The sequence below is a fragment of the Colias philodice genome, chromosome 11 (assembly GCF_061535455.1).
Source record: "Colias philodice isolate Cphi_HAF_F1 chromosome 11, ilColPhil1 Martin Lab GWU primary, whole genome shotgun sequence".
NCBI classification, from domain to species: Eukaryota; Metazoa; Arthropoda; class Insecta; order Lepidoptera; family Pieridae; genus Colias; species Colias philodice.
Genome location: NC_143096.1, coordinates 12,969,214 through 12,989,811, shown reverse-complemented (window position 1 = coordinate 12,989,811; position 20,598 = coordinate 12,969,214). Strand labels below are relative to the sequence as shown.

Genomic DNA, 20,598 nt, shown 5'->3' with positions numbered 1-20,598 from the left:
ACCTTGATAACGTTATGTAAGCATTCATAAACTAAAAAAAACTGACATGATTTCTTGGAAATTTTTGAAAAAAATTGAAAATAAAAATTGTATGTTGTAGGTACCATTTTATTGACCTTTCTTAAGTGTATTTATCGTTCATATTTTTATCCTGCGTTACACAAACAACCGTTTGTACCATTATCTATAAATCATCCCAATATTTTACAGGGTTTAACGACATTTGGCGATAACGCTACCAAAACGCCCAAAAGCCCAAAAGCCTATAAGCAGATCAAAGCTGACCGCGGCCATAAGTTCTGAACTTTATCGACTTCGCCGTGCACCTTCCGTGATTGAAAAATTGTTCCCACACGACGAGGACGGTGCGGATAGAGCTGGAATGCGTTTCTTTGGGGGTTCCGTCCTATTAATTAAATCTATCAATATACGATTTATCGCAATTTTGAATGCAAGTGCAATTCCTTTGTCTGGAATATCGTCAAAAGAAATGAACATATAACTTCATCATTAATTACATTTTCACGTAAAACTATGTAAGTATCAAAAACAAAATGAATTGTATTAGTTTTCTGCCGAAAATTCTAATTCCAAGGAAACATGCACATTCATTATAACATGTCCAAAGCAAACATTAAATCCTACTGCCAGCGCTTTATGAATGCACTTAGAAAGCAGTGACATAAATATATCAAAATAAGCTACACAAGTAAGTAAGAGAGTCTTCCTACGTAACCCTAAAATCTATTCCCTACAAGTATTCGTCTGATTATCACTGGTCTTATTGAAAAATCTTTAACATATTCCCGATTGGACACGGATTAGGCCTCGTTATTTGGCTACTGTTAGATTGATTCTAAATTATTGCCTTTCGGACCACGAACACACAGACACGGTCTATATTAAGCGATATAAATGTACGCATTTGAATATGATTTGCGTAAATATGTCACTTTTAGTTCAATAATACGTAGGATTTGATATATCCATCGTATAAACGGTTATAATTGATGATTTATGAGTTTTCGCTCGAAATCGCAGTTGGCACGCTCAAACTGAATAATTGAGTTAATGATTGCTGTTTTGTTGTATACAATACAATTATTTTTCTAATATAAATATGTAATAGACACTTATACATAATATGTGATATTAAAATATCAAATTCAAATAAAATAATAATGTAACTCAAAACTATGGAACTTTTAAGTTTTTTGTTGTTGTTTGTGGAAGTATGAAGCTAAAATATTGAGGGGAGTTTTTTTGCTCTACAATTTGAATAATTGTATAATTATTGTGTCTATGACTTTGTGTTCTTCCTTTTCATTACTAAATTAGATTAAGACAATATGTATATTGTATATTACCTACTTATATTACAAATTAACAAAATAAAAGCAAGACAATAGCTGATGTAAATTCTGCAATCGTAAATGTTACTAAGTTACCTACGATAATATTAAAACTTAAAAGCCTACTTAATTTTTTTAAGCTATTGCATAGCTTCTATCGCGGGCCTTGAGCGCGGGGACCGAATGGAGAAATTCCGTAACGAAAAAACCTCACGCTCCCCACTCCGACGGACACGGAGGTGTGGCTTGAAGGCATGCTGGGCAATAGCTTTACCGCGGCAGTCCCCGAGTGCCACATGTCTTTTTTTTGTATGAAATACAAAAAAAAATATTTAATAATTTTGTAAAGATACAGTGTAAACAAATATATATCCATGTCTATACTTTTTAGCCAATAATACATACCTTCAGTCTTTTCACCATATATTGTGTGTTTTGTATCATTCTGGAGCATAACACAGAGAATAATTTAAACATTTTATATTTGTCGAGCACATTACGACAAGTTAGTCGGCTCCACGCGGCGCTCACAATTTATGTCCCCCTGATCCAGAGCATCTCTGTCACATTTGTTTATAATATTGTCTTCATTTTTCTATGTATTTCAAACTTCAAGCGGAAAATATGGTCCTGAGTAGGTAGTACCGTTAGGAATAGAATCAATTGTTGGATGTACAATTTATTGGTTTGCATTCGTGTATAATATAAATTAAGGGGGCGCATAAAGCAAAATAACCAATCTTCTATTAGATGATACGTGTAATATGCAAGACCAAATCTAAAAAATAAAATATATACCACGATAAACCACTTTTGGCGCTCTTTTTTTCTCGAGATAAACGTTTGATTTTGTCACGATAAAAGTGGTTTATCGCAGATAAAACCAAAACTAAAAGTAATTAGGTACACAAAATGCTCTGACAAATATCTTGCAAATGTTTTAATATAATTGTTTATGAAAAAAAAATCATAATAAGTAGGTATTACCATGTCAAGTAGAAAACGTATAAGTGTGAAAATTAGAGCTAACTTGGTGATTTTTTTTATCGAGTAAATTTTAATATTTTATGTTTTTGATTAAACAGAATCGTTGAACATATCATCTAGTTTGCTGTTTGATATATATTTTATTTTTTAGATTTGTTCTTGCATATTACACGTATGATCTAATAGAAGATTGGTTATTTTGCTTTATGCGCCCCCTTAAGAATTATACATAAACCGTCTCTTATTATGTTTTTTTCTTCTGTTTAACTGTTGCAATAATATTCATCAATTCTTAACATAAAGACAGTAATTAACATTACAGAGAAATGCCACATATCGGCCTTATCAAATAAAGAAATAAATTAAGTTAGGTACTTGCTACCATCGTACAATAGCAACAACATTATTTTCGAAAAACGTCATCGGGGTCTTGAAAAAATTCCAGAACAAAGGGGTTCAAAGTCCACGCGGAAGACACGAGTATATGGAGCGCCCTTAGCAGTGACCCCTGGACACAAATTACCATTCAAATATATTCAATACAGTCGACAATGACCGGCGGTTGGACGCAAGAAACACGATAAATTTCACATCGGCTAACGTATGGGTAATTTGATAGTCTTAGTGACCGGTGGTCAAGAGTCCACCTGCCTGTACTCATCGATGATCTTCGATCGAAGGGTTATAAACTGTTACTGTGATGTTGGTTCCGTAGATTTTTTTATTGCAATCTAAATTGTAAAAATATTTTGTCTGAAAATTTATCTATTTGCTATTTCAGTAAAAAAGTAATGAATGGAGGAGGTTATTAATGTTTGAATTTCGTTAATACGTAAATTTATTTTCCTTAGATTTATACACACAGAATTAATATCAAATTAATGTGATTGATGTTCATAATTATTATAATGAACCAAAACGTTATAATTAATAAATGTTTCGTCCATCGTTTGTAACTGGTCAATTTTACTACACTTCACACAGAACCCTAAGCCTAGGCTTGACCGTTGGAAAGAAGTCAATTGTCACGAGCACTGTAAATGAAATCGGATAGTTTTGTGCAAGTTATGGGCGAGGCTTGATCGCTCAATTACCGATGTTTTGTTTGGTGAGGAAGCGATAAATATCGAACCCAATGGGAATGTAAGAAATGGTGTGGATCATTGCTCCACGATTACACGTGTCGCGTTAGATAACGTGGGAAGGGACTTGGAAATTCAGTCTTGTATGTTCCTTACACTATTTGAAAGTTACGTAAATCACGTAGTGATGTATCTAACGATAATGTGTAATCGTGTTAACTTTTAAAACGCAATTTATTTATTATTTTCTTAGTACAAATGCATTAGTATATTGTATTTATAATCATGCCCTTGTCTTGTGATTTAGTTAATCCATACTGCGTGTAATAATAACTTCCTGCATAACGAGTTATTCCAGAACGATTTTGTATGACAGTCGGAGACAACGGTTTGTATGTTGTTACGTCATTGTTTTAGTTAATCAGCTAAATCAGATCACCAGGTTAATTCCATTTTAGCTAGGAATAGCAAAAATATTATGCTGATAGAAATAGTAGGCATTTGCCTTGGGAATGAAATTATCGTAAGTATAGTATCGTATCGTAGGCGCGTAGCTCATGCGCTGGCCAGAACTGAACTACATTCGCGTCAAAAAAAAATGGAACTAATTTTAATTAGGTGTGGAACACATAGTAAGGCATAACACTTTCCCAAGATATAATTGAGTATTCCTCATCATTACCACATGTAGAAAAATGATCTAACGGAGCTACTAAGGTAAACGGTAACAGTTGACAGTCAACAGAGCGGTGGGAGTTGGCGGCGGTTCCGAGAAGTGTGGACACAGCCTAATTAAACATTCATTGTCTATTTTATGCCGAAAGACATGCTAGCTACAGATGCGCCACTTGTATAAGTCCAGAGAGTTTTAATTGACTATTGGATATTTAAGAAATATAATGGTCTTTAAGTAGCTAGGTACTAATTTTAGCTGGTTACTAGTCTGCACTTTGTCAGCTCTCTATAGATAGTCGAAACTTTATTTGATTCAACTCTACACCAATTAACGAGTTATAAGCTATGTGATTAACTAGGAAATGCTTGACATGTGACGCTTGTAAGAGATGTGATCATGAACGTGGCCATCAGGTCCGTAGACAAAACTTACGATATTGTTGTTAAAGGGTATGTCATATAGCTCTTATTACAGATCCAGGAGCCTCCCTGCTAAACATAGTTCATCATAACTCATAACCACTACTATAGCGTCTACTGGCACCTTCTACTCTATGTCCCCGGCAGCTCAAAGGGCCAGCATGTTTGTATCACATAGTGGCACCACACCGCGAGCCGCATGTTACACCGCTTGTCGAAGTCGGTCAATATTGGAACACGACATTCACAGTTCATATCGAGCCGATTGTTTTGGAGCTACGTGAGATTTTTGTGTTTGGTGTCACTGGCGGTTTGTTTTGACTTATGTAATCGATGTCTTTGTTACAATTAGTGGTACAATGCGAGCCAGTTATAGGTAGTGAGAGATTTTCAATGTTTAAGAGGTCTAAGTATCATATGAAAGGCCTTTTGTATCTCTTCCTAACAATGAATTAGTGTTAAGAAATTTTTTTACAATATAGACTAAAACTTACAAGTAGTTTACATTCAAAACTTTTGCCAACAACAAAGTGATTGCTACCCTTTTGGTCTTCGTACTGAATGACCTGAAGATGACGAACAAAGTTATTCTTTTAGCCATAAGAATGTATTTATATCGCGAATTGTGTTCCAATCAGGAGGATGTTATGACAGTGCACACACAGTTTAGCGAGACACGACACGGCATTTCTCCTTTTGGGCCGGGCGCGACCGCCTAATCTGATCGCTTCTTAGTTTCAATCATATGGAGATGTGCGTAGTGTGGACATGCCTCTTTTGTTTTACCTCATATATTTTGTGGTAATTTAGGTAATATATTCTGCATCAATAAGCGAAATTCATATTATTATGTGTGCCGAAATTCAGATGGATGGAAAATAGGGGTTAAACGCAAGTATAGGTATTATCTTTGGAGGTAAGCACGATTCCATAGGACAAGCTGCACCTGAAAAATAAAAAATAAATATGTTAAATTGATTTTTACCTAATCCACATAAAGTAAATGCATTAGAAACACTATAAATTGATTCCTTACATTCTATGAACTAATTCCACGACACAAGTGAAAGGATCTAATGATAATACGTGTCAATTGAATACCATTAACATTATCATAAAATATCTAAATGTTTAACAGGCGTATCTCCTCAATTCCGATGCGAGCGGAGATTAGCCCATGAAATCGGATAAAAGTCAAGTAATAAGCTCGCGACGTTTGTCCGATAACGGAATATTTATATTACGAGACGCGACGGGGACGCGACGACACCGACACGATTGCTACACAACGTATTTAATAAATAAAAAATATCAGACTGAAATTTATACTTCATAACTTGAGATACGTAATTGTGAATATTTTATAGAATATGAATGTTCTCTTGTTTCTTGTAATATGGCTATTATGTAAATCAAATAAAATATGCAATAGAATTTAAATTATTTGGAACTTTTATTGCAATATTTGTATGAGTTTGTATTACACCAATTCTTTAATATACAATTGATTCATTGTGTGCTTCTACACAAAATATCCAAACATGCGAATAGCTGTTGCCCTACAAATAGGAATCAAAATAATTTGGGATTCCATCATTCCATCACATTGTCCTTTTATCCACTTTGACCAAGTAGCTTTTATTTTACAAGCTTTGTGAAACGAAGGACGAAAACATTATTTAGCAATTGTAAGTACCACTCAATACGTTTTAAAAATGAAGTCGTCAAAATTAAAAATACAACGATATCACAAGTTTTGAACGTAATATTATAATATTGCGTAATCCTGCCAATTTGGAGATCATCGATCAACTCCTGAAGATAAATAATATTAATGATTTCGAACATTTTAAATGAGCCTTTACATAAATTAAGTGCCATTTGATAAATAGATAAGATGTAAGCTGATCCAATAATTGATATTATATGTTAACGATTGGCAATATTTATTCGATGAACTATTTATATTTTAACACTTATGTTCGGTAGCTTGCCTTTATAGTCATCTGTTCTTAACGGTAAATGTCTTGCGTATCATTTTTAAATGTTAGAACTGCAATTGCATAGCAAAAACATGGTATACAGCTTTCCCCGCCAGTACCATGACGATAAGCCGCATCTGCTAACCTTTTAGCCCGAGTAGGCTAATTGCTTCCGTCACATAAAAATAAATATTCACTAAGTAAGTTACGTTTTTAGTAATTTTCCGTTTTAGCCGGGCTCTTGTAGTGTTTGCTCAGCGAAGGTTGCCGAGTGTTTGCGCGCCGATGTTTGGCTTCCAACGATTGTCTTGTCAGCTACTTAGATGCGTGCATGCTGTTTGACTTGCTGTGTAATGGTTTTGAGAATTAAATTTTAAACTTGATCGCTTTTGTTTTTGGGGTCTAGTGCTTGGTCCAATTTAGGGTTTGTTGAACTGATTTACATGTGGGGATTGGTTACAATAACGTTACACCTATGGAATAATAACTGGCTTATTTGTACACTTCTTCACCGTATAATCAAACCTCATCCTAGTTAACAATTAATTTTAATAAATGCCAATTCGCAATATGTTACAACATTGGAACAGTGCTTTTCCAATAGCGTGTACGCATAATTTTTGTAACTCAACATTCCGGTATTTTTTATCGAAACCACTGTGACTAGAACAACTAGAGCGATTTACATTTTTTATGTAGTTTTGGATCGAAAAGTTGTTGGATTGAAACATTGAATAGGTCGGCAAATAGTTTTATAATCACCTGTTGGTACATGAGTCGCGAAATAAATCAACTAAGTCAGGTCGGTAGGAATGTGAGGTCGCGCCGCGCCCACCGCGCAGCGCCGCGCGTGGCGCCTAGTGCAGTCAACTTCTGTGCGATCATGCGTTACTGAGGCTGGGATCTGGCTGGGATATTTTATTGTTAAATGGGATATCTATTGTAGGGAAATGTTTGGTAATTAAATGTTAAATTATATTGACATTAGATACTGGTATCAATGTTAAGAAAATCAGTTATTAAGTAAAAAAAATAGAAGTAATTGAAAGTTGTAGCTTCGTGTTTGATAGATGTTGTGTAGGCTTTGTAAGAAACATATTCAAGGATAGATAAGGACATGATATTAGAGATTAATTTTAACGGAATTCAATTTCAATTACTGATCCAATTTCTAGGTAAAATATATCGTAAATGTCTTGTCCGGCGTATACAATGTATAAACAGCCAAACACATAAAAATTGTAAAGATTTTCATATGATTATAACAGTTAAGAAATTTCTCAGCCCGCTCCCTGCCTATGTTTATGTTTCGCTTGCTACGCCTGTTAGTGCTTTTTGCAAGACGCTCTTCCATTTAGCTACTAATACGCTTTTAACTGTGTCCTTATACAGTATTTATCTTATTTCGCAATATTATTTCTAAATCTTAAACATAAAAATTATAGCGTCTTTTTCTAATGTAAATAGCTAATTAATAAATATGTTTCGAAAAACTTTAAACTATGTTACATTTATCTTCGTGAAATATACGTTTAATATGTTAATTTATAAAATTCTTAATTCAACATCTGTTTAGAAAAGGCATTATTTAAAGCAAAGCACCATTAACAATTAAGAATGCCCACATTGATAAGAAATACTACCTACTTTTAATTTATAAATTTATTGTGCATTTTTATGTAAATGTTTTTGTATTTTATTTATTTAACTCATAAAATGTAAATTTAATTAAGCATTGATTTTCACCATTAAGTCATTATTTTGGACATTAACAATTATCTTTATTTAGTACTAGCTTTCCGCCCGCGGCTTCGCCCGCGTTTTCAAAGAAAAACCCGCGTAGTTCCCGTTTCGGTGGGATTTCCGGGATAAAACCTATCCTATGTGTTAATCCAATTTACCTATATGTCCCTCTATATGTGTGCTAAATTTTATAGTAATCGATTCAGTAGTATTTGCGTGAAAAAGTAACAAACATACACATACACATCCATCCTCACAAACTTTCACATTTAGGTATAATTAGCAAGATAGGTAGGATTTCCTAGTCAAAAATGTCTCAATTTTTATAACAATAAACTCTAAGTATTTTTTTAATTCACAATTATGTAGAACCTAATTTGTTACATGTATAATAATATTTGTGTAATTATACAAAAAAAATAATAATCTGTATAAAAATTAAATGTTATTTTACATGTATTTTCAGAGTTCTCACGTTTATTCTAAATATATCGTTTCCTAATTCACTTTATTCACATAATATCTTTATAATACATAGAAACATAATATATCTAACAAGGATCTTAGTTCATAATTTACATTAGTGGATCAAGGTTCCTATAAAAAATGCTAATGCAAGATGATTCTAATTTCAATACAATCTTTATCAAGATTATACGCATCTTAAATTAAAATAAAAAGCAGTTAAATAAAATCTTATGGCCGATTTTATCTTCGCAATTAAATTTTAGCCACTATTTCTATGTCTATATCTCGTTGTAGGCGCTTTCTTAAATATTTTAATGAAATACAAATTCTTGCACTCATTTTTGGAATATTTTAGGCTCGGACGTTAATATGTTTGGCAATTAAGAAGAAATAAAAACAAACAATATTCAGGTATATGTATTAGAGCGATACTTTTATAATTTGCATATAATTAGTATCACCGGTTTTGTAGAAATAGTAAGAACTTCTGTTACTACTAAATCATAATATTTTCGAAGACACACGAACTCATATTGAATTTTTCCATACGTTAGACGTATTTCGTAAATATGAAAGATTGGTCAAAACATTTAAACACATATGACCTGATCACAGCGTCCGTAATAAATTCGCTATAATAAAAATCATGCAAACATACAATAAAAAAGATTTGCTACTACAATAGCAGTGTTCCCGCTGCGTGGTATCGTCCAAAACCAGTAGGTACAAGTATATACATTAATCAGGTAATAACATATATCATTATTTAGAAATCGACTAGAACATTAAATTTACGATACGAGTTGCCAAATTAACGAGCTGAGATGCGATAAGATTTAATTAAGTTTAGTGAATTTTTTAGGCGTCGTTCGAACGAGTTTGGAGCCGGCCATAATGAGAAACTAGTCTTATATCTACACGGTGACAGATACAATGTTGATTTATAAAAACATATTTGAAAATAATGTGTCAAAGACTGAAATACTTGAAGGTAAAAACTTTCAATACATAAAGATTTCTCTGTGCTACGTATTATTTAGTGACGAGTAATTTGATGGTCATTGTTTACCATTCAAAATATATTTTCATGTTAATCATCTTATATGTTAATCACAACATAGTATAAAACAAAGTCGCTTTTTCTGTCCCTATGTCCCTATGTGTGTTTAAATCTTTAATACTATGCAACGGATTTTGATGCGGTTTTAATAGATAGAGTGATTCAAGAGGAAGGTTTTAGTATATAATTTATTATGTTTTAGACAAAGCGGGCGAAACCGCGGGCGGAAAGCTAGTCATCTTATAAGCGACGTATCACATACAAAAAATTTCTACTTCCCAAAGATTTCTGTTAAAAGTATCGTTTAAAACGCTCGATGATACTTCGCCATTTATTGCCAAAACAAAACGCGCATCTTTCTGTTGCAATATATTAGCATTGGTAAAAGTAATATTTATTTTAATATCTGTTTATATTTCTTCATTACTGTGTTGTGATATATAGTTCCAATCGCTGTATGTTTTAAATTAGTAATTTTCAGAAATTGTGACTCTACATAGTATTTTAGAAGATCACGTCAAACTGTTATTATTAGTGATAATCTCTTGTGTAATTAACATTTGGAAGATTTTAGTTGAGATTTAGGTTAATTCTAAGCTGATGATGCTAAAACTACTAAAAAAAAAGAAAATAAATGTTTTGTAGAGTAAGTAATATTTAGGATTAATGACTTGCGATGAATTTTTAATAATAAATCAATTATATAGTCTTTTGTCAAATAATGGCATTTGACTGACTATCATTTAGCACACATAGAGCCTTAAATATTTTTTGTCCGTTCATGCGCATTGCACTGTGAAACAGCAGCATCCCGTTATGTCAAAGGGAGTTTGGCAGAGGTTAGAATAAAGTAAATAAATAAAGTGACTGAGTGAGCAAACATTTTACAGTACAATACTCAAATATGTACTCGCTTGACATGTGTGTGCTACTTGATTCTTTTGGGCTACTGCTAATACTGCGATGAAGGCGGTATAGATTATGCAATACTTATGGTATTTTAATATTAGAGTTATATTTGATTAGCGCACTTATTTGATCATATCGTATCGGTATAGGTATTTATGATAACAAAACATTAGTATGTATATACTGGTGAAAATATACAGAAAAACGTATGAAATTCGTATTAAGGTTGTATCTTTGTCATTAAATCTATAAAATAAATAAATAATATGTCTGACTGCGAGTATAATAAAATTGTGTGAAGGATTCTAATTTCTAAATGTCGTATTACGTATAATACTATTTCAAGTATTTTTATTTATTAACCATCCAGAACATATAATTTAAAATTCGTCACCAGCCTATGACATCATACTATTGTAATAGACATTGTTCTACATTCAAGAGAATACTAGTCTTAGATCATCTTAGTTTTGAAAGCAGGTGTGGTTCAACATTTGGTGTAAAATCTAGATCAGGTGAAACGGTATGCGATGTGTAGAAATCGCTTTTTTGGTTCCAAAATTAGTGTTTTATTTGTAGATAGAAGAATTTGTGGTAATTATCAAAGGAAAATTAGTTTTTTATATAGAAGTTGGTAATGGCATTGTTTAATTTATAAGTACAAATTAATTATAATTGCACGCCTCATAAGCGAAGCGTTGAGGTGGGTACTACTGTCACTTCGCGCAAAACATCTGATTTTTCAAACTTAAAATGTCTTTATGTATCATACATTGCACTTGTAAGATAATACATACACACACATATTAAGAAAAAACACTATTTTTAACATTCATGATATTTTTGATATCATTTTTGTTATTTAAACTAGTTAAAAAACAGTTTAAAAAAGTTCTGTCTTGGACGTCCGTGTGTCTGTATGTGCGGAGGATTTTCTTGTTAACACGATAGCGACCGAAATACTTTACTAATCGAGTCTTTTTTTTTCTCTTACGCTTGAGTATGCTCAGGAATAGAACCCTTGCATTTTTCAGGGTCTGATTCGATGTGGTTTAATTGTTATTAAATAAACAAAAATAATAATTAATAAATAATTATTAAAAAAAATTATGAGGCGTGCACTTTTGGATTTTCCAAACTATTTTTATTATTATTATCATGAACAAAACATTGAACATTGTAAAAAAATGTAGTAAAGATAGAGAAATGCGCTAATTACTACGCCGCAAATCGATATAAGACATTTTTTGCTATCAAAATTAGCGAGCGCATGTCAATGTCGATTAAAAAATTACCTTAACGAATGCGATATATTAACATATTATACCAATATATGAATCAGCACAAACACATTGAAAAGCTCTTTCAAAATAGTTATTTCTCAGTGATTTGTGTCATGTAGAAACAGATTATTGGTTTTGGTAAAACTCTAACGGTAGAGTGGCATGGCCACTTCACCCGCGAGTAGGCGGGACCGGATTATGCTAATGCAACTAATTACTATATTTAATTATACTATTTGTGTATAATTTATTAGTAGGATATTTGGTTGTTTTTTATGAGATACTATAGCAAGTTTGTTGGTTTTTTTTAATTTAAATTGGCTTTAGTGCAATTATACAATTTTCGGAAGTTACTCTTGTTATTTTGTGTAAATAAATTTAATTCATACAGTATATAAATATTATGATTTGAAGCAATTGAAAAACGTGTATGATTATAAATCTTATTTTACGAGGCTTATGAATGGTTTTTATTATACTATGTATCTAATACGGAGTATCGAGCAAATATCGAGAAGCTCATTTTTCTTTATAGATCAAATAGATTAAAATATGCAAAGAACACGTGATACAATATCTACGTGGTGACGTCAATCGGTTATTAACATAGCAGATATAATTGCGCGCACAATATTTATTACTAGATCTCTGGACACGTGTTTTTGTTAGAAAATCTAGTACAATTATTGCTTGGAGAATGAGCTTAAATGTTGCTATTAATTTGTATGTAAATTCCTCGTGTAAATTGCATACTGTAAATGTTTTAATTCATGTCACACACGACAAGCATCTGTAACGTATGTTAGTAATCAAAATTACTTAATTAGTTTAGGTTTATAATTAATAAATTGCCTTTAAAGTTATTGAAAAGTTTTCTTTTTGGTTTCTCATATTAGAAACTGTTACGATCTCTATCAACATCCACACACATAAACTTCACAGTTTCCCATCTAATTTGACTCCCAAATCAATACAAAATGATATGTTAACACAATTTAACACTCTCAATTTCTCTTCAAATAGCTTGCATAATAAACCGAGTTGTAATAAAATAAATATCGAGATCCCTATCGCATAACGCGGTCCAGTGACACTAGAACTTAGAACAAGTATGACGAAATCGTGGCACGGGCATCTGTCTACCGGTTTTTAGGGTTCCCCAGAAGGCACAGTATGCTCGAAAAGTAAACTGAGTAAATTATATCAAGAACATGATGAAGTATGCAAATGTATGTCTCGAAAATTTGACTCCTACAGTCGAATTTTTGTGACAATCTTTGAGAATATGATTAGTGCGTAAGACTGTTTGTTGAGTGATAATGTCAAGTTTTGTTTGCTTCTTGATCAAAATGAATAAACTTTGTGCTCATAGTAGTTTCAATTTTCATGTTTAAAACACCTGTCTCTATATTTTGAAAAGTGATGTAGAATGCAATGTGATGAAAAATACCATAACTTATTTTTTTCTCTGCTCGTGTTTAAGTATCAGTATTTGCTTGATCGATAATGAAGGTCACTTTCATGTGACATAAAAGATAATAAGGATTGATTGATGGATTAATTTCTAATGTAGTATAATGTATTTAGTTAATCAAATTAAAGAACTCAAGTAGTATTAAAATCTAATGAAAGGTGTACAAATACATATTCATTAAAAAGTGCTTATCACCAATCTAGAGCACTAAGCCTTTTTTTAAGATATAATGTCAAATCTAAATAATTTTATAGAAGAATCCATACTAATATTATAAATGCGAAAGTAACTCTGTCTGTCTGTCTGTTACTCAATCACGCCTTAACTACTGAACCAATTTGCATGAAATTTGGTATAGAGATATTTTGATACCCGAGAAAGGACATAGGATAGGTTTTATCCCGGAAATCCTACGGGAACGGGTTATTCTTTGAAAACGCGGGCGAAGCCGCGGGCGGAAAGGTAGTATATTATAAAGATGTAATTGTAGATATATTTAATAGAACTCTAAACGTAATTCTAAGAATTGTACCACATTTTATCTGGTATCACTTCAAACGTCCTTGCGCTGCGTAAAATAACATTAAACAAAGGCTAAATCTAAACAGATTACATTGCTGCTGCACAAGCGACAAGGCACTGTCCACTCAGTGGTTTTCCTTGAATCTACGACGCACAATGTTTACTCTCTGTTATGATTATTGAACTATGGAATGTTCTAAATTGGACAGATTTGTTTGCTCTTTTAGCTGATTTCGTTTATATTGATAACGATAAATGGGGTAATTTATTCATTGATCGTTGGTAATAACAAGTGTAATTCAAATTTAATTGGGCAGGTTAGGTGGTGGGATACTTATTTAATATTATAAAGCAGAGGAGTTTGTTTGTTTGATAGCTTTAATCTCAGGAACTACTGGTCCGATTTGAAAAATTCTTTCGGTGTTAGATAGCCCATTTATCGAGGAAGGCTATAGTCTATATCAACACGCTTAGACCAACAGGAGCGGAGAAATGCGGGTAAAAATGTTTATTTAAGTTTTATGTCAGTTGATGTTATTGTCCATTAATAAGGAAATGCGTATTGAAAATATTTCGTACTTGTTATATAATATAACTGGGATTTGAAATATTCACACAAATTCACGAGTTACGTTACGCTTTCGATAAAAAACACTTAACAACAATAAAGTAAGAGGTACATCGAGTGAAATGGAGTAATTATGGTAGACATTGACAAAAATACGTTTCAGTCGGTTTAGTTCAGCAATTATGAGAGATACCGTCACGGCTTCAGGCTCTTATTGCCATGTCTCAAAAGTTAACTTTCTTTTTTAGTCAATGGAAATTTATTGACAAGTTCATACTTATCTTGATATCTAGCAATATTGTAGTGGATACGCTTGATTGTGGTTACACACACTTATTTTACCTTACCTTACGTAGTTACCTTACCTTTAAACTAACTTGCGTGATGTCTGTGCTATTAACAAAATATGGGTATTTACATGGGTTGATCCAAAAGTAATGATAATTGGGTATTTCCTGTGCACATATAAATATAAAATAAATATTTTTTGCTTACTCATGTACTCACTAAGTTATCACAAAAAAATCATATCAACAGGCCACGTTTCCAAGTATTTACATTAATTTGAATGTGAACCGTGGGTGCCAGAATGTTTCCCGACGAAAAGAAGAAACAACGATTCGACATTTAGAGGGTGAATTTCCAAATTTTTTATGAGATCAGGATAATTTTTTGTCACGATTTGTGATCATGGACGTTACCCGGGTTCACCATGTTTATGCTGAAACCAAGAAACAATCAATGGCCTGGATGCGAGCTTCCAAAGTGACGATGAAGAAATTCAAAGTGAAAATTAGTGGGGTAGATTAAAGCGGTAGTTTTTTGGGACGCTGAAGGAATAATTATGGTGGGATATTTTAAGAAGGTAGCCACTATATTGGGCTCTTACTACACATACCAAATTAAAAGATTGCGGTAGGTTAGTAAGGAAAAGAGACATGGCAAAATGCGGGCTTGAATGCTGTTTCACCCAGACAACGCACCAGATCACAAAGCGTCAGTTGCAATGGCTGCCATTCAAAAATCGGCATTCCAAATGCTTGAACACCCACCCTGTTTGTTAGATCTAGCTCCTAGTTATTTCTATCTCTCTCCTCGGCACAAGAAACACCTTCGAGGCAAGAAATTTTAAGACGACAGCGAAGTGATGGCCGCAGTAGAGGGGTTTTTGTGGATGAAGTCAAAGTTTTTTTTTTTTAAGTTTAAGAAAAAAATATCGATGTATATTATCTAGTTAGAAGACTATCTAGAGGAATACATAATAATTTTAACTGTTTAATATTGATTATCATTACTTTTGGATCAACCTAGTATAAATACAAATTTCTTATTTAAATGTCATGAACTCTACATTCAAAATACACGCGAAATTTGTAATTTTACCCAAAATAATAAAAAGCCAACACAATATTTTTGAGTCAAGTTCGCCTCTACAATTGATTTTAAACCTGCGTTATTTCTATAGAAAAGCGTATATTTGTAGTAATTTAAAGGTAAAGCCGTGAAGTGTGAGGTTCAACGGCCTAGCTAGTGTGTGCCCGCGTGTTCACTTCAATTACAACTACATTTTTCGCCTGTCACGCCCGCTGCCTTGCTTAATGTTCGAAGCTCTTTATTAAATGTTCTTAATCTAATTTAGTACTTCAATTAAATATTTTTAATTATTTTTTTGAACATTTTCTAAAGGTGATGGGAACGACTGACTTTGTTGTGGCGTTTTTTGAGTTTTATTCGTTTTAAATGAGTTTGATGCTTTCTAGTGTTTTACTCCCGTAAATTAATTGTATATTTTTTAATTTTTACGTAATTGTTGAAGATTTGTGTTGTATATGAAGCAATTCCATGCGAGTAAATTACATATATAAAAAGGACATAGTAACATTAACCTGCAAAGGGGAGCGTATTTTTAGAAATTGACTTATTTAGAAATAGATTTGAAATCGCTTCACGAAGCAAAAGCTCCTACAAGCTTTCGTAAATAAACAAATATAGTTCAAATAAAACGAATTTTATTTATTTATGAAAACCAATAATTGCCTGCGCAAGCTAGAGGCTAAAGGGTCGTAAATATACTTGCATGCAAACCCTTCTATGTCATCGATCGGCTATTTACTCGACTGCGTACCATAAAATATGTTATGAGCTCCCGTGCGTGGTAGCACTAATTAATTTTGCTCGCGGCGGAATCGTATCTTAGACCACGGGATTAGCGTGTTGCTTGATCTATGGGCGCAGTGGTAATGGGTTTTTATCTCGTAATATAGCATTATAGATTAAAAAACTAGTCTGAGTGGTTATTTAGGAGCGTTTATACCTAAATAGCTATAATAGTATAAATCGGATTTTATTTCAACCTGTTACCTTTTATTTATACACTAGCTGCGCTTCGCGGTTTCACCAGCGTGGCTCCGCTCTTGTTGGTCTTAGCGTAATGATATATAGCCTATAGCCTTCCTCGATAAATTGGCTATCTAACATCGAAATAATTTTCAAATCGGACCAGTAGTTCCCGAGATTAGCGCGTTCAAACAAGCAAACTCTTCAGCTTTATAATATTAGTATAGATATTATGTGGTATGCATGCTACTTTTAAATAATAATTGCACATTTTTTAATTATTTTCTTTGTATCTTTCTTTCAATGTAACATTTTTATTTTTTACTCAACGGATTTGGAGCTTTTTTTCTATTGATGAAAGGAAGCTTGGAGTATAGTCATCACCTTGGAGACAGATTCACTTTCTGATTTATAGTTTATTAAAATCATATTCTTACAAAAAAAAACATTTATTTATATATTTATAAACAAATTATTTTTACATAATAATAAATAGAATCTGTATTTCAGCACAAATTTGGTTTCTAGATTAATTTTGATATTTTATCTTTGCTCTGTTTCGAATAATACAAAAACAGTTCTAGAACAATTGCTAATAAATAATACGCACTAAAAATGTTTTTAATTAGCCTCATGATTTAAATGTTACTACATACTAACAAATAAAATTATTTTGGCGTGATACATTTTAAATACAAGTTTTCGCGAAATTAAGTTTTAATGAGTTTTTTTAATAAAAAGTTTTCTTATGTAACACAAGGTCTGGATGAAATGTAAAATTTTACGAGTTCAAATCGGTTCTTTTATGACACATTAAGTTGACGTAAAGTACGCAATACAATGGTTAATAAATTACTGTTTATTGCTTTGTGTAAGTTAATTTATAAATAATCAGCCCATTTCAATGTTTAATGACATGTTTGAGCGGGTAATTGATTATTTTTAGTATTTGTGGATTTTTAAGACTTTTAGGTAGTGTAAAAGCTCTATCGTTTTTTAAATGTTTTAAAAATGAAATTTTGTTTTGACCCAAATGTCCCGTGACGAGGTTGTGATAACGATGTATGTTCAATGATGATAAATGATAATGTTTTTAATATATCATTTGACGGGCGTAATAAAACCTTAAATATATGTTAAGAAAAATGCAAATCAATTGCTCAATATTATATTATGTACTTATCTGATTTTTATTTTTACTCCTTACTTACCAAGCTCTAACTTTTGCTTCGATTCTTTCTTAGTTAATTATGATAAATGGGCGAACCTCGTAATTCGACCGAAATGTAATCAGTCAGATAAGATTAGCAAGCCGTTGAAAACGCAACATGGCTTGAGCGTTTATTTCTTGAGTTATCAGTTTGAAACGCAATGTTTTGGAACTTTTTGTTGCATTAGTTCTAATTAAACAGCGTGTACTCAGAGAGAAACCACTATATAAATCTCTGGCTAGTTACTCGGTCAGAATTAATTGGCCGTCACTGCGGCTATAAAGACCCCTAACCGTATCGACTTACCGAAAAATTCTACGCTTTCCAACTACGCGCACGGGCTCTCTCTACCCTTGTAGAGTCGGACACAGAGCGGCTCTGTGTTAACGGATACGTAGGATGGAAACGAAGTAGCCAAGTTTTGACTTTGAGAAATTAATTGGCGGAACGAGATGTTTTTAATTAGAGGTGAAGCGAACGCACTTGGCCGCTACATGAGCGTCGGCACAAGCTCTGCGGTTTGGAGACAACCATACTCTGTATTTTACATTTTACAGTTACTTAATTTCTATTCTATAATGTTAATACGGTTTTTATTCGGTGCTAAGAGACTTTCTTTTTTTTTAGACTTTTAAATTATTAAATTACCGTTAAATATTATTATAAACAGCCTGTATATAATTAAAGCGCAGTGTAACTCAGTTTAACTTACTGTTACAATGTACTTTATTGTTATATTATAGATGTTTAGTCGCAATTTAAGAGTTAACGGTCGTGTTTATTTGTTATTTATTTTAATATTACTACCGCAAATCTCTTCACCATGGGGTTACAAACATAAATGCCGTTAATAATTAGTTTAACCACAGAATACATTACAGTAGCTAAACGCTAGTTTAACATAAATTGGTTACCTTGGAAACGAACAGAGTATTTCTTTTTTCTGTTTAATTTAAAAATTGCACAAATAAAACTAGATTTAAATTAATAAAGGAAAATAGTGTTTGTTTTAGCATCCCATTTACATTGTTAATGAATTCAAGATGAAATATAGAAACTTGTTAATTAACTTGTTAGTGTGTTAAGAATCATTTAAAATTAAAAAAACTTTTCATTTAAAATGACAACATTACATTAGCAATAATTATATTATAAACGGTTTGGAGTTTTATGAATAATCCACAGATAAGCAATTAATTTCGAGAAAGTTGTACATGGACGATATTTTCATCCAAACCATATTGTAATTAATTGATTATATTTTGTTAAATGATAAATAATTATTATAAACATTATCGTAGCGCTATTCTACGCAGTATTCTTAAATTTTTTATTTAAAATATATCTATAGTTATAGCGTGACCAAGGGAAATAATATTTTCCATACATAATATATCTGAGCCGTGTCCACTTCGCTGGGAGCAAAATAGTGTTGATATTTCACGCTAAAATATATTTAAAGAGATACTGAGCTTGATACTATTTCGTACACACAACCAAAGTAACAATGTATAATCTTAATCTTAATACTATTATAAAGGCGAAAGTTTGTATGGATGTATGGATGTATGGATGTATGGATGTATGGATGTATGGATGTATGGATGTTTGTTACTCTTTCACGTAAAAACTACTGAACCGATTACAATGAAATTTAGCACACATATAGAGGGTAACTTGGATTAACACATAGGATAGGTTTTATCCCGGAAATCCCACGGGAACGGGAACTATGCGGGTTTTCCTTTGAAAACGCGGGCGAAGCTGCGGGCGGAAATCTAGTTAGTACATAATAATGTAGCAAAATATTATCTACAATTCTCTTAATTATGGCTTATATTCATTATGAAGTGATACATTGTAACGTCACATAGCGGTGACGGCGTCGCCTCGCATCCACATGGCTGCTCACACGTCGCTCTGATCTACTAACGAATTCGTAAAGCACTTATTTCTAGACACTTTCTAGTGCCTAATGAAACCTAGGATTTTAGACGGGAAAGTAGATAAGGACTAGTTTGAGTGCCGTTTTTGCTTTAGTTATGCAAATGTGTTTTTTATTAAAATTTCTTTTTGGTTTTTGTAAGATGTGTTTTTTTATTATAATTTTGTTTTAAGTTTTGGAAGTGCTAGTTAACTTTCTTTTTCAGGACCTCGCACTTCAATTAAAAATTCGGTACTTCGAGATCAGACAAGCGTGTAAGCATAAATTTTCAATTTATCAGCACATATCGTGCCCCGCGGGGCAAACCGCGGTTTCACCCGCATTGCTCCACTCCTGTTGGTTGATGGCATAATATAGCCTTCCTCGATAAATGGGCTTATCTAACAAAGAAAGAATTTTTCTAATCGGACCAGTAGTTCCTGGGATTAGCGCGTTCAAACAAACAAACAAACAAAATCTTCAGGTTTATAATATTAAGTAAATACCTACCTATAGATTGTCCACATTGCCACTGCTCGAAATAGTGATGGAAAACATCGTGAAGAAATTTGCATGTTCAAAAAGAAAATTCGAAGACATG

At 32.5% G+C, this 20,598-nt stretch overlaps 1 long non-coding RNA gene across 1 annotated transcript in view; it reads left to right on the top strand.

The window, feature by feature from the left end:
* LOC149484961 (uncharacterized) overlaps positions 1–13,843 on the top strand; it is a 208,542-nt gene extending 194,699 nt beyond the window's left edge. The window contains exon 3 of the long non-coding RNA XR_016316328.1: positions 13,690–13,843. This is a non-coding gene — a long non-coding RNA (uncharacterized LOC149484961). The remainder of the gene's footprint in view (positions 1–13,689) is intronic.
* Positions 13,844–20,598: the final 6,755 nt, after the last annotated feature.